General features: G+C 39.0%; 1 protein-coding gene and 1 long non-coding RNA gene across 2 annotated transcripts in view; one reads left to right on the top strand and one right to left on the bottom strand.

Moving 5' to 3' along the window:
- GABRB1 (gamma-aminobutyric acid type A receptor subunit beta1) overlaps positions 1-15,669 on the top strand; it is a 126,627-nt gene that overhangs the window by 32,025 nt on the left and 78,933 nt on the right. The window lies entirely within an intron of this gene.
- Positions 2,591-3,655, bottom strand: LOC110354203 (uncharacterized). The gene is made up of 2 exons (XR_011808716.1): positions 3,491-3,655; positions 2,591-3,095 (listed from the first exon to the last, which is right to left on the bottom strand). It is a non-coding gene; the product is annotated as an uncharacterized lncRNA (long non-coding RNA).

The following is a 15,669-nucleotide window of genomic DNA, read 5'->3' as shown; positions in this document are numbered from 1 at the left end:
CTATTTTACAGAATTTGTTCTTTGCCAACTTTCTAATAGTCTGTCTAATCCTTCACTCTCACACCAAATGCAGCACTTTGTATTTCTGGGAAATCACAGCCTCTTCCTGAATCCCCACTCTGAAAGAGCAATATGGAAATTTTACAGCAGAGAGCTCATCCCTCTCCCTGACTTCATTAAGACAAATGACACACAGTGTTGCGTTCAATGTATAAATTCCATCTGAGTCAGCTTCTAATCAAAATAAGCGGTAAGGCAGCAGATACAAGACAATGACTACGAAGTTTATGGACCACCTGAGGAAAGACACCCTACAACAGGATTCTCAGAAGGCCTGAAACAGCCTAGGGGAAAAAGATGGTAGCACCAAAACAAATCCAACTAGAAGCAAGTTCTCCACAGCACATCATAAATAATAAAAATACCTGCTGCAAACATAAAATCACTGGGATTTGTATAATTGACTGTGACAGCCAAGGAGTTCTGACACCAACAGTGGCTTATCTTGGGCTTTGTCTTTTCCAAGTGTATTAACATGGCTTACCCATTCCCTTGCTTTATTTCACTATGTCATTTTGCACTTTCTGTTGTTTTTGAGGATACAGTAAGTGGTACATTATAGATCGCTGTCATCCCAAGTTAGAATTTCAAGGCTAAAATGTCATCCTCTGAGGAGAGAGCTGGTACAGCAGCTCCCAGGGCCCTTGTGTCCAAAACGAACACAAAGTCTCAGAAGGAAAGGCTCAGCTGTCCCATCTGTTCAGTGATGCTTTATTCCCCAGCAGGGTAGGCAAAAGCCACGGAAACCTGGCCACGGGAGCCAAAGGAATAGAAGTAGTCTCAGCTTACTGTGTAGCGGCCATGATGCAGAGAGCTGCTACAGGTTATACATCTTCAGGAAGACCTATTACAAAGGGAAACAAAACTGTAACTCAGACCTATTTAGAGTCATCCCAGGTGCGAGTGTCCTGCTTCTGGCAGTTTTGATCAGTTCCAGCAAGGAGAAGAATTATTAGCTTATTAAATTCTGTGCATCCAGAATTCAAGTATACTTGAAATATATCTTTCTCTGAGTAATCATCATCATCATTTTCTTCTGGTTTTCTTATTTTTCAGCATATTGCCTTAAGCAATCTTTGTAGTTTCTAGGTAATGGCTCCACGTTAAAGGCTCATTAAAAGCAAATAAGATTGCAAGGTCACCTTATACCCTTTGCAAGAAATGCCACAATTCAAGTGCATCTGAAATGTCCCTCACTGATGTTAGAGAGGCTCTTACCAGGTATCCCAGAGACTTGCTTTTCATCAAGGTGAAAGCTTCTCTGTTAGCTGCCATGACTTTTGGTCCAGTTTGTACGGAAAGCCCTTCGCCAAAGCACTTGTCCCCACAAGACCCACTGCCACTGCACCTCTATTAATGCAGAAGCTTACAGCTTTGCCAGGATCATCCTACTCTGGTAATTCATCACGTCCCACTGCAGATGATGTTTTCTCTATGGGAGTCTGGCTTATTGAAGTGTTTTTTTTTTTTTTTTGTAACAGAGGTACCTAAGTAGTGAAGTAAAAGGCAGTAGCATGTCTGACCACAGCTAAACCAAGATATTTCCTTGATTTGTCTTTTTAATTTTAACTGTAACTTATTTCAGGCATGCCTTGCTCTGGATTCAGGGACTGACTCCCCCTTTTCCCCTGGCATTTTCCCTTTTCAGTGCATTTCCTTTCACCATCTTTCCCAACACACGCAAACCTTTAGAAATACACACTTTGCCAGCTCTTCAAAATGCTTTCAGCTTACCAGAACAGCAAGTGTACCTACCTTCAATGTCACATCTTTATAGCAAGTAGCACCCATGCACAGTCTTTCAGGACATACTGTGCTGTTCTTTTATTGCGTTATTGTTCACCTAGCATCATTCATGAACCTGTTTCCCCTTTCCAGTGCCTAATGCTTAGAGTACCTAAGTCAGCTATCAGCTGACTAGCTATCAGTGAGGCATTTGCAGACCAACCATACCTTTTCCTCCTGGAGCAAATGCAGTATTTCTTAAAAGCTGTTGTACAGCTTAGAAATTTTCTGTTCTCTGAGGTTATGGGTATCTGTTCCTTCTGAACTACACAGACTATGATTGTAGCTGAAAAAATACTCTTCACAGATTTTTACCTGAAGCTTTTTTCAGAGGTGACATTAGAGACAAAAGGAAGAGTTCAAAGAAAGCAGGTGCTCTCTTACATCCTATTATCCATCACAGCTCTGGTTCTCACTGCTGACACTGTGGTTTTTTTCATTTTTATATTACACGGTCTCTCATCTGCTGCCACTCTTGGGTCAGGTTTGACAGTGAGCTATTTGAGGTGCCAGCCTTGAAATAACCTGTGCGTAACCAGATTTCATTTAACACTGTTGCAGACCATACTCCGCAACTCCACATTTCTCTTTTGAGAAGGATTTTACAGACAGTTCAAATCCCAAAATAAAAACCCACATTTCCCACTATTGGCTAAATGTTGTATATTAAAGTCTTCTTCAGTGACCACTACTGGCTTCTCTAGACTTTCCTCGTGATAACAAAACAGGTGACTCAGGACCATCCTTTTCATATATTGATTCAGCACTGGATTTATTCTTCCTTGTAATAATTTCAGTGTCAGACTACTCAGTAGTATTCTTCATTACCACAGATCATTACGCATTAACCTTGCTAGAAAGCACCACAAAACCAACACTGAAGAATATAAATCATCGACCTTGTGTGTTAACATAATCCTTGTAATTCAAGTTTCACTGAAAAAAGTTCCATTCATCTGATTATTTTTGAACTGGTTTGAAATACATGTAATGTATATAATCTCAGAGTAAATAGAAATTCTAATTAAGCTCCCTTCAGTGAGGACTGTGTTTAGTTCATATTGTGTATAGAGCTGTTTGACTCTACATCAAATCCACTTCAGAATGAATCATTTAAAGGCTTCCTAGACACATACATAGAGGCTCATTTTTAACAGCCTATGTTATACAGCATAAAAACACAGCTAGCATCATTTTCAGGAGACATCAATACCAGAAAGTAAAAGACTGCAGATCACCAGCCAGTGTATCTGAAACAGAAATGATACATACAGGTCAAAGCAAAGAGTATGGATCTCCAGGAGCTCTTTAAGCTTCTTAAGCTTACCACATAGCCAGTGTACCCCTCTGGCAAATTTTTCTTCCACTAAACTTTTGAGCTAGATTCTTCATAAAGTAGAAAATGTCAGAGGGAAGGGGACACGACAAATGTCAACGTCATATCCCAATAAATTTCACAGAGAAGTTAAAAACCAAAACAAAGCAAAACAAAAACTTGTAAATACAGTTTCAAAATTTTCCAGTTCTTTCCAAAGAACTTGGAAACTTCCCTTGGAAACTTCCCTTGCTTATGACAGACACCTCTTAATGCTGTATGTCAGCTCAAAGTCCCCAAAGCAGGTCATGTTCTTGTCATCCCACTCACCAGCATTTCTCACTTCCCAGCTCACTGTGATGTGCAGGAAAAAGGTATATGTACTGTTGCAGCCCGTGAGATGTTTCTTCTTTACTCCATCTCTTTTTAAAGCTGTTTGTTAGTTCACACATTAACACTAATTGCAGCAGCAGAGGCATCAGATGTGGAAAGCCAGTTCCCTGCAATAACATAGTCCCAAAACATTTAGAGCTGTATAAGGTAATAAGGCAGAAAGCAGCTAATGCAGCATGCAGTGTGGTAGCAGAATGTGTGAAGCATTACAGCTTAGATAAACCCATTCAAACCTAATTCACCTTTCGGGTGATCTCAATAAACAGTTCCATCAGTGCATAAACATGTATAGATGAAGGTGATTATGCAAGTTAGAAAGGCCAAATTCTCCTCAGTAGATATAGTGTCTGCACAAACACACAGAATTTAACATACTTAAGAACTGCAGACTTTTAATAGATGATACAGTGATAAAATTCACAGAATGGTTGAGTTGGAAGGGACCTCTGAAGGTTATCTGGTCCAACACCCCTTCTCAGGCAAGACCACCCAGAACATGCCCAGGACCATGCCCAGACAGCTGCTGAAGATCTCCAAGGAGATATCCACCACCACCTTCCTGGACAAGCTGTTCTTCATGTTCATCACCTACACAGTAAAGAAGCATTTCCGGATGTTCAGAATGAACGTCCTTATTTCCAGTTTGTGTCCATTGCCTCTTGTCCTGTCACTGGGCACCACCTGACTCTGTCCTCTTTGCAATAGGAGAGGTGCTGCAGTCCCTTCTTCATTTTCACAGCCCTTCACTGGACGCATTCCAGTACGTCCATGTCTCTGTGGTACTGAGGAGCCCAGAATCAGACACAGTGCTCCAGGTGTGACCTCATCAGGGCTGTGCAGAGAGGAAGTATCACTTCCCTCAACCTGCTGGCAATACTCCTCATTCAGCCCAGGATATCATCTGGCCATCTTTGCAGCAAGGACACATTTCAGGCTCGTGTTCAACTTGGTGTCTACCAGGCTCACAGGTCTTTTTCTGCGAATCTGCTTTCCAGCCAGGCAGCCCTCAGCATGTAATGGTGCCTGGGGTTGTTCCTCTTCATGTGCAATTCCCTTCATTGAACTTCAGGAGGTTCCTATTGGCCCATTTCTCCAGCCTTTGCAGGTCCCTCTTCATGTCTACACGACTCTCTGGCATACCAGCCACTCATTCCAGTTTTGTGTCATCAACAAAGTTGCTGAGAGTACACTGTGCCTCATCATTCAGATCATTAATGGAGACGCTGAATGGGAATGGACCCCATTAGTGACCTGGGGTACCAAAGTAGTTACTGGCCTCCAGCTAGATTTCATTCATCTGATCTCTGGGCCATCTGTTCAGCTAATTTTGAATGCACCACGCTGTTCATCAACAGCTTCTCTACAAGGATCTTTTGGAAGACTGTCCAGGCCTTACTGAAATCAAGGTAGACAATATACTCTGCTCTCCCCTCCCATTTATTTCCTGTGTTTCTGATTCCTCTCATGCCTGTTTGAAAACAAAACACAGTGTATTCCCCTCAGCTATAGTGCAGATGCAACAGAGCCCACATAAATGATATAGTTGGAGGGTCTACCTAACTATAATTTTCCAACATCCTTGTCTAAATTTTCCATGGGTTATAGCCTAATGTGGTACCTATGCATTAGCAGAATTCCCTCCACTTTGTTCTTATTGCTTGTGGAACCATGAACATCCTGGCTTTTTCAGACCTTTTCCAGCACTTCCTCATTCTACAGGGGAATTCATCAATTTAAACCAAAAGGTGTCACTACAAGGTTTAAAAACCTTCTGTTTTATATATATATATATATATAGATGATAGATAGATAGATTAGATAGATAGATAGATAGATAGATAGATAGATAGATGTGTGTGTGTATGTATGTATATATATATATATATATATTTGCTTGTCAAGGTCCCTCTTGACATATAACACTCCCTGAAGCTACCCTACAGTGGAGAGCTAGCATTTGGTTAAGAAATTTGCAATTCTTTGATGCAAATCAGAGGGAAGTTATATATGTATGCACATACACATACACACTAATTTTCTACTGTAGGGTAGCCGCAGGGAGTGTTTTAAGTAATAGATGATAATTGAGTTGAGATTAGCTGCTATATCAAAACTACTTTAAAGGATGAGAAGGCAGTTTCCTTACTAAGCAATTCAAAAATCACTTGGGATCACAAGTCTACCAAAAACTCAAGCAAAAGATATGAAAAACCCCTATGTGCTTCAGAGAAGCCCCATGCCAACTGTTCTCCAGGCAATGACAAGCAAGACTTTGTCTTGGTTTTGAAGCAAAACACAGTCTCAGAAAAGATACTGACAACAAAGATGGTGTTTCTAGTACCAAGAGCTATAGCTTTCATGAGGATTCAGCTGGTATGCCTTGGCAGATGGTAGAGTAATAGGATGATTCCAGTATTTGGGTTCTAGTCCCTCATTTCCAGGCTGAGGACATTATACTGTTTGCAGTCTTACTTTGTCTCCAATTTCCAGACGTTTACACATTCTGGAAAATTAGCAGCAAAGGAAATATTCTACAGATTTAATTTTTCATTTCCATTCCTTTCTGCTTCTCAAATTGCTGCTGCAAAGAAAACTAAAAGCACCTTCAAGAGACATACCCCTTCTCTATAGTGATTTGGACATTTCATTTCTTACACCAATTACTGAGTGACATTTTATATATTGCAGTATAATAACTATAGTTCTTTAAAGAGCACAATTAATTAAGCCTCAGAACAGTCCTTTGAAATAGTCAAGATTTATTATATTACAGGTGAGTGAACTGAGGCATAGAGAAGTTAGGATCAAGAAGAAACATGAGAAATACTGAGTATGAGGTCACCACAATCATTCTTGCACTGATACTGTCATTTTCAACTCTTTGCTTCTAATGGCTTATTAATTTGCAAGAAGATATTCAAGGTTTTCCTGTTAATTTAGCAAGGGGACATATTTTAAGTTGTTAGTTAAAATGCCTCTTTTTTTTTTTTCCCATTCAGAGTTTAGCATATAGCTTGATGGTCCACATCTTCAGCAACTGAAGACATCGGGCACAGATGACTTAGGAAGGTCATTCAGGAAACAAAAAATAATGAATTTTGGAATTCATATGCATCAGAAATGCATGGGATGGAGGATAAAAATCTGTCAGATTTATCAGCCTTACCTGTCACCCGTACAGTTAATCTGATTATTCTCATGACATATTTTAGCAGCAATACATCTATAACAAGTCCAGCCAGACTATGTGTTGCAAAACAAACCACTGAAAGCATGAAAAGAATCATTATGTTATAAATAATAGGAGGGAAAAAACGTCTAGTATGTCTTAACAGCACATATAAACTAGGGCATTAAAGCAAGGCATGGTGGATGAAGATGCCTAGGCACGTTTAAAAAAAAAAAAAATCAGCATTTTTTGGGCTAGAATGATTTTTATTTCACAAGAAATGGGATTTTATTTGCAATAACAGTATGATGTTGGAAGCATGAAAACAAGCATGGATTTTAATGAAGCTTAACCTCTGGATTTTTAACCTCCTTTAACCACCAGAGCTTTTTTCTTTCTCTTTTTTTTTTTTTTTTTTTTTAATACATTCTGCAGCTCATCTCATGAGACCAGGACCACTCTCCCCACCTGACTCATCAACTGTTTGCTCTGGTGTTGCTCTGCTACTGTCTGTCAAACTGTCTCCAGACAAACCATTTGACAGCTCATTTTATAAGGGTTAAAAGGCACACGGAGGTTCTGTTTTTGTTTTTGACAGACAGCAAATAGCCTGGAAACAAATATTCACTTATGCCAGTGCCTCCAGTTTGTCTTAAACAGTCAACTCACACAAAAAGTAGGAAAGTCTCAACAGCAGAAAAATATCAAAAAGCTTTTGGGTACAAATGCTCACTATTTTGCACTAAAAATATATGAACTAACCAATAAAGGAAGAGATTAAGAAGTACAGTAAGAATTAAGCCATTACACTCAAAACAAGGAATAAATACTTTCAACATGTCACACTGACAGCAGGTACAAGATATTACTGTCCAAGAAACGACTTGTCCCCATAAGCAACAGCAGCAAACACTGGTCACCTATTTCGACCTCTCTCTGAACTAATCCCCTCAGGTACAATATTCTTCAGGGCACTGTATCTGGACCTGATAGAAAGACTCAGAGTTATTCATGTTCTTAAATATAAGAGAAAGCAATAAAAACTTTCAGAATATTGTGGGATCACTGTAAAGACACTCAACTAGATTACCAAAACAAAGACATTTCATGGAAATATAACCAATATCCTGCAATCCACTGAGTAATTCAGGAATTACTCTTCAACTGCTTAAGCAATTGAGAGCCAGAAGGTACCAATATTTTCATTAGCAAGTGCCCAAAATTCTAGCAGTGTACATGGGTGAACTGCCTCACTGGTTGTTTTATGCCTGTGTCTTTTAGAGGTCTAATACACCATCATTTGAAAGTCTTGTGTGGTGTCTGTCACACTGAACCTCTCTGACAGTTTGAAAGCAGGGAATTGAATCAAGCATTTTATATATGAAACTGCCATCAGCAGGTTTGTATATGTTAGCACACAAGCTAAAGCCAATGTACATCCCCAAAAATAGTAAGCAGGTTGCTCCAGAAACAGGCTCTAACATCTGGCCAACAGGTAAGTTAGAACAATTAGAAAATTTGACTTCAAGGCGACCTCAATATAGCAGTGGGGAGGCAGCTACCGGATCCAGGGGTCCTCTTGTTTTTAAGAGGCTAATATAACCCCGAGTCATTCTAACAGGTTCAGAAAGAGTGACCTGAAGTAATGTATCTGAGAAGATTCATTCAGAGGGAGCTCCAGCAGCAGAGGTCCACCTACAAACAGGACTCCAACATCATTACCCACCCAGCTAGGCTCACAAATGTTGGAGAAGCCATCCCCAATATCTTGACTCAAATGACATTTGACAAAAGTCCCTGTTGCATGTGTGTAGCTCAGTGTTGCCAGCTGCCTACTGGCAGCTCTCTCAGCACCTGGACAAGTATGTTTGGGATGACCAGTATGATTACATCTGAGACTTCCAACAAATCTGAATGCATAGAAAAGCGTAGAAAGAAAAAGTTGTCTCTACCTCTATAATGCTGCACAGTTTCTATCCTTGTTTCCATATTCCTTTTAGTTAAGTCTTGAAATAAGTGTTCTGACTGTTTTATTTAGCAGTGCTAGAATCCACAAATGATCTCCTTGAGACTGCCTCATTATCTGCCATATATCCAGATTTCGTGTCCAATTGCAAGTCCTGGGTGTAATTGTAGAATACATGTTAACAATCCAGTGAATTAAGGCAAAAATAGTTGGTACCATGGTAAAAATCTAAAAAATCTACATGAAGATCTATAGTATGCTGAAGAAGAGAGACTTAAAGAAAACAAATTTCTATCAGGTCATTTTTCAGGGATTGTTTTTCTACTTTCCCATTCCAAACCATGGAAGCCTTAGAGAGTTTATCCCAGAAGAGGCTGTTGGTCATATATCAGATTCCTGATGTAATTGCCCATAGAGTGTTGTTCAGAAAACTATCCTTTGGAGAAAGCAGGAGTAATCATAGTAGAACTAGGCCAGCAATATGAAAGAAAACGCCTCAGTCATATACTAAATAAAGGATTAGTAACATTATATTCTGCAAAACAGCCAAATAAATATTAATTCATTTATGTTCCAATTTTGCTATTTCCCCCCCTCCCCTTTTTTTTTTTTCCATTTGCTTGCCACAATGTCTATGAGTCCAATCCAGGGATGTTTATCACAGGGATTTGACTCAAATCTCCATAGATAGCTTTTATGACAGAGCAGAACTCAGTTACAAAGCAGTTGGTTTAACATCTACCATCACTCAGCAGGGCAGATTACCTATTTACAGAAGGCATTTGTAAAAATCTTACAACACCATGTAGTCCTTTAGACTTTGTCATCTGGTTCAATGGATGTCCTTTTCTAAACTCCTACTTTTTCTGTGCTTTTTCCTTCAAGGGCTGAGGTTCAGGTTTTCACTGAAGCTAATGGGAGTTTGGGCAGCACAGGGAGTGCTTCATGTGGGAGAAATCTGCACTAAATCAGTAAGCACCCATTGGCACCTCACTAGGGGACACTTGGCAAGTCTAGCTTTCCTTCTGACAGACTTATGTTGGTAAAGAATAATTTACTTGTAGATGAAGTGCAGTTGTGCTAAAACAAATTTCTGATGCATTTATACTTCTTAGTTTCTCATGAACGACCAGATTGTGCCTGTCACTACTACAGATGTGTGGAAGGGCAGAAGGCACAAAGCATCCTTCCAGTTCTCCCAAGCAACGGGACCACCTTCAGATTAACAGCTACTCCTTCCAGTTCTCCTGGAGTTGCCTCTCTCCACAGAGAGACAACAAGCCTTCTCCTTCTATAGTAGACCTTAGACCAGAACCAACATGTAGCCTCATATGCTGAAACTCATACAGATGCAATACTAAGCAGTATTCTCACGGGGAGCCAGTAACAGCCAGGGCTTTTACTTTACTTGTCTGAGATGTGGCGGTTTCTTACACACATGCTTCATCTCAGATGTCTCTCTCTTTTCTGCTTCAGGTCTACTTTCTCCATATACACAGATACAGGATTTTAGTCTGCCTGTGGTGGACAAGTGATCAAGCAAAATTGGTCTTTTGTTTGGTGGGTTGGTGAAAATATACAAAAGACAGGAACAAAAGAAAATGCAGAACTCATGCAAGGTAGCCAAAGAGGCACTTTGTCTTACAAACATCAGAAGGTGATGTTAATTGAACACAAATTAATGACAGTAAAGAAAGCTGATACATATTGAACTCAAATAAAAGAACAGTTCACCATGCTAAACTCTATTACACTATTAGACTACAAGATAATTTTTTTTTTGCATGTAGTAATCAGTATCAACACAAAATGTTTTTAATGCTTTAAACTACTAGAAAGAATGTGTATTCCTGTCCAAGCCTTAGAAAAGATTTCTAGTCCTGCACCACCCCAACACTTGTTAGGATCAAATAAATTGAAGCAGCAATTCCCATGGCACTTCTGTGGCTACCATACATCCAACCAACAAGTCACTGAAGGAGCACACCAAGGACTTTTTTACAAACTCAGCAAGATCATTGGGAAGAAAAATTCAACAGAAATATATATCTGGGGCCTGTATTTATTAATTGCATCCAGGTGGAAGTGAAAGAAGAGGAAGAATAAATGTGGCAGAAGTAGCAGAAGCACAGGGGTATTTTGCTTTTTGTTTTGATTTAATTTAATAATAATAGCAGTAATGATGGTACATTTTTAGTTAAAAAAAAAAAAAAAAAGTCCAGCCAGAAGCCAAAAGAGAATTTTACCCTCAGAGGCATTTGTGTGCTGTCAAAAAGTAAAACCCTAACAAAAAGCACTGAAACGTTATATAGCAAACATGTGATTGGGACTCCCCAAATGCCATATGAGGGCCTGAAAAACATCAAAGCAATGACTCCCTCACACCAGGAGACCACAAAGCCACTCAGTTCAAATAATCTGCTTCCATTATTTATGGCATTCATCAGATATACTGAGTGCTTTCCAACACATTGCAGATGTGCCAGTGTACTCACTGTCATCAGCAGAGCAGCAGACACCTGCCTGATGGACACGGCCACCCTGTTGCCCACCCCACTTTCCAGTCCATGAATGGCCTTTGCCACATGCTCTTGCTGTAAGGAGATCATCCTGGCTCAGAATTTCTCCAGCTCATCTGGGCTTGCTCCAAAATGAAACTAATGGATGCAGTAAAGCACTGTCCATTCCACTAGATCTTCCAGTTGGGATGATTGGTAGACCAGGAGTAATGAGAGTACAACGAGGCAGACCTGCTCCAATGTGCTGATTGAGCCAGCCATATATCACAGGCAAAATTTCAGTTCCTTGCCCATTAGACCTCTGGACATTTGTACACATTCCTTTGGTTTTAGTTGGAGGTCCACTGTGAGCCAGGGGTCTGGCTGTGGACTCTATTATACACATCCACAATGCTGTTTCCCATTAAGGTGCTGGAATTAAATTAGGAGAACAGAAGAAGTAGGAAGAAGACCTAACTGAACATCACATAAATTTGTCTTATAGCAACACTGATGGAAGTATAAATATTTTCTACTTTCATACTCAAGAGGAATTACAGTCATTCACCAAAGCTAACGCTGCCTGGGGAAAATGTTGGATCCATTGAAGGAAAGCCTGTTAGGAATACATAATTGGAACGTCATTCTTTTGATTTTTCTAGGCTGCTGTAGTCCCTTATGTAAGGGGAAAAGGACTGCCAAGGGTACCCTTTCCATGCAGCATTTTTCAATTTATGTGAAGAGAAGCTCTTACAATGAATCTACGTTTTAAAGCATACGTCTTTAGGCTGAGAGCTTTAAACTTTTCTTAAGTCTGTAGGGGTGGGGGGGAGACAAGTGCTAGCTAGAATTAAATGAAAAACCTAGGAAGACTCCTGAATGAGTATTTGTCAATGAAAATTCACTCATAGGATAGAAATAAACCCAAGTTTTAAAAATCTCACCCTATTTAGTCAATTGCAAATCTAATCTAATAATTATCTATTTTCATAGTTTTAACTCCTAAAATTTAACATGAGGAACATATCATGTTCTGGATGCCATGAGGGGAGAGCGGTGGATGTCATCTACCTTGACTTTAGCAAGGCTTTCGATACTGTCTCCCATGACATCCTACTAGCAAAGCTGAGAAATTGTGGGATAGATGAGTGGATGGTAAGGTGGGTTGAGAACTGGCTGACTGGCCGAGCTCAGAGGGTGGTGATCGGCGGAGCAGAGTCTGGCTCCCTGGTACAAGAAAGACAGGGATCTCCTGGAAAAAAAAGTCCAGCAGAGGGCCACAAAGATGATACAGGGCCTGGAGCATCTTCCCTATGAAGAAAGGCTGAGAGACCTGGGTCTGTTCAGCCTGGAGAAGAGAAGACTGAGAGGGGATCTCCTCAGTGTATATAAATATCTGAGGGGTGGGGGACAGAAGGATGTAGCCAACCTCTTCTCAGTGGTTTGTGGGAATAGGACAAGGGGCAATGGCTGCAAGTTAGAACACAGGAAATTCCGCACTGACATGTAAAGGAACTTCTTCATGGTGAGGGTCACAGAGCATTGGAACAGGCTGCCTAGGGAGGTTGTGGAGTCTCCTTCTCTGGCGATATTCAAGGCCTGTCTGGACGCCTACCTGGGCAGCCTGCTCTGAGGAACCTGCTTTGGCAGGGGGGTTGGACCCAATGGTCTTTTGAGGTCCCTTCCAACCCCTACGGTTCTGTGATTCTGTGATCATAATGCTTATTAAAGATAAACAAAACAATGTGTTCAAGTAAACAACACACTTTAAAGGTCTGGCCATGTGTCAGTGATGGGACAGAGCAATCCTTTGGCAATATACTCCAGTTTTCAGGATCAGTGAAGCTTTTGTCAGGGAAATATTAGCCAAATGAATGGCAATGAACTTGCCTTTATGCTGTATGAAAAGAAGTAAAATGAATCCATAAAGAACATTAAATAAAACGTAACCTTGTCCCATCACTTTTCTGTAGTGTTACTTCTTCCTTCATCTTTGAACACAACAATTTTTTTTGAGTCTTTTATAAAACAAATTGTATTATTATATAATAGTATAAATAAACTTGTCATTTATATTGGTCATTCATACTGATCATTTCTATAGGCAGAAGATGTTAGGGTCTATGATGAAAACATATTTTCATATTAACATGGCCAAAGGCTGAAAATGAAAGAATAAGACCATATTCCTATAAGAGAGAGAATATTCCTATAAAAAAAGGATTTTTATATTAAAAAAAAAAAAAAAAAAAAAAATGAAGAGAAAAGGGAATTCATAAGAAATATAATTTTTAGGATTTAAAATAAAAATAAGTTAGCTTAGTAATAATATTACTACTCATTGCAGAAATATCTGTGCCAAGTAATTTTTAAATCCATTGAGAAAATATTGAGAAATCTCCTTTTCTTCATGTGTGATGCACTATTAAACAGGGGCATTTTTTAATATTTGAGGCATGCTTTAGGATGAAATACTGCACCTTTGGGTAACTGATTATGGTCTGCAGGAGCAAAATACTTTACCCAAAGCAATGTCTCTCTGAACACTGTCTTTGGAAACACATTCCCATGATGGAAGGTAATTTTAAATTTTCCTGTGCATGATAATGTCAGATCCTTCCAGTCTGTCCAGAACTGAACTTCATTACATAAAAGTTATTATGAAGAAAACAAAAAACACGTACGTGGTACACAATAAGTAAATAACAAAAACTGAAATAATACCAGAAATTCATGCAAACTGCTTCAAAATGTATGTTATCAGAATAGTCAAAGCAGTATGCACAAATCTCTAATTTACCAGAAATACAGAAAAACAGACATCAAGAGCATACCTCTGAATTTAATATTATTTTTCTATTCCCTTTAAAGGTCCTTGTCAAGTATAAGGCTGTGCTTACATAACATGCAATTTCTTGTGAACAAAATATTCTGCAAATTCTGTCTCTTTAACTTTTCATAGTTTATACATACAAATTATAACTTTCCTTGGTGTGATCATTTTCCAGTAATACTTGATAATAAATGAAATTGGACTGCATATATTAATGAGAGTATCTGAACTTTAGGGTAGGCCATTTAATTCTGTTTCAGTTACAAAGTAGAGTTGTGAAAATTCTTAGAACTATATAAAAAGGAAAATATAAAATAAAATTAGAAATAGAAAGACAGAAAGAAGACTCCCAGTAATGACCAAATGGTTAGCATACATAATCACTGGATTTATATTCAGATTCTCCAACAATATCCCAACAAGCCTACCTACTCATCTTTCCCAGTAAACATTTTGGAAATTACATCCTCTCTATAGGACAAAAAGTACATGTTGCCACATGCAGTGGAAGTAACGGCTAAAGGAAGGATTATAGGTTGCCTTAACTAAAGCATTGATCCAGTCTGTCATCAAAAGCCAAATTTAGATTTCAGCATCTGTGAAATGTGAGAGTTGTCTTTATTAGATCAGGAAGGTTGCCTGCACATGACACTACCAGCCATTATAAATTAACGTGTTTGTCAGAAAGGGGCATCGATTTCCAAAGGCAGTCACCACCTGTCCTTACTAATTTCTCTTTGGAAAAATGGTTTGCTGGATTACTTTTTTTTCTTATGAAACTGTAAATCCCTTGTTAAGTTTCCTACAATAATAATTTTATGGTTTTGCTGTTTGCTCTATTACATGTGTCTTTTCACTATATTTCAAGTATTTACAAGCTTTTGGAGTGGATAAGCTACAACTCTCTACTAGCCCAGTTTGGTTGGGCATGTCAAGTTCACAAATATAAGCAGTTACTCCATCACCAGAAATCACAGTTCCTTTTAGGAAAGAGATCCATATCCCATCGCCTCTACATTCGGTTAAGGAAGGAAGACAAAGCTTGCTCAGTGCTTATATTTGAGTGGCAGCAGACACACATTTTATTTTAAATAAAGGCTGAATACTCTTCCTGACAGGAGAGTGTAATTAAAAAGTTATTAAAGGTACCTGAGACAAATAGTGTCAAAGTTCAGTAGATCAAATTATGAGTTCACATGAACATCCCTGAAGTGTATATTAGGACTTGTAAAGTTCTAAAAGAGCAATAAAAATTTTTAACTAACAATCTGTAAAAATCAGGAGTCTCAGAAATAGTTCCTGCAGGACACTAACACTTTTCTAAATTTACAATAAACCTTATGGTGTTTCTCCTTTATTTTATTCTCTTAGATTTTCCCAAGGCTGAAATTAAATCTTCCCTTTTCTCTGCAATTGCATCTTCCTTTTTTCCCCAACATCTCCAATGATAATTTTATTTCTGATTCCATTTGATTTTCTCTTTCTTTTTCCCCGTACAGATGTTTTATCACCTTAACCAGCAATCTTTTCTGCAGGATTTGTTTCCAATTTAGTTGTAGCAGCTCTGTAAGGCTATGCAAAAGACAGGCTGCCTGTTTACCAAACAAAGGCATTTTTTTTCAGTCAAAATGAAGATGCAGAATGCACTGC

This window comes from Anas platyrhynchos, chromosome 4 (assembly GCF_047663525.1).
Source record: "Anas platyrhynchos isolate ZD024472 breed Pekin duck chromosome 4, IASCAAS_PekinDuck_T2T, whole genome shotgun sequence".
Classification (NCBI taxonomy): Eukaryota; Metazoa; Chordata; class Aves; order Anseriformes; family Anatidae; genus Anas; species Anas platyrhynchos.
Note: the sequence above shows the minus strand (reverse complement) of the source record. Positions and strands in the feature narration are given on the sequence as shown.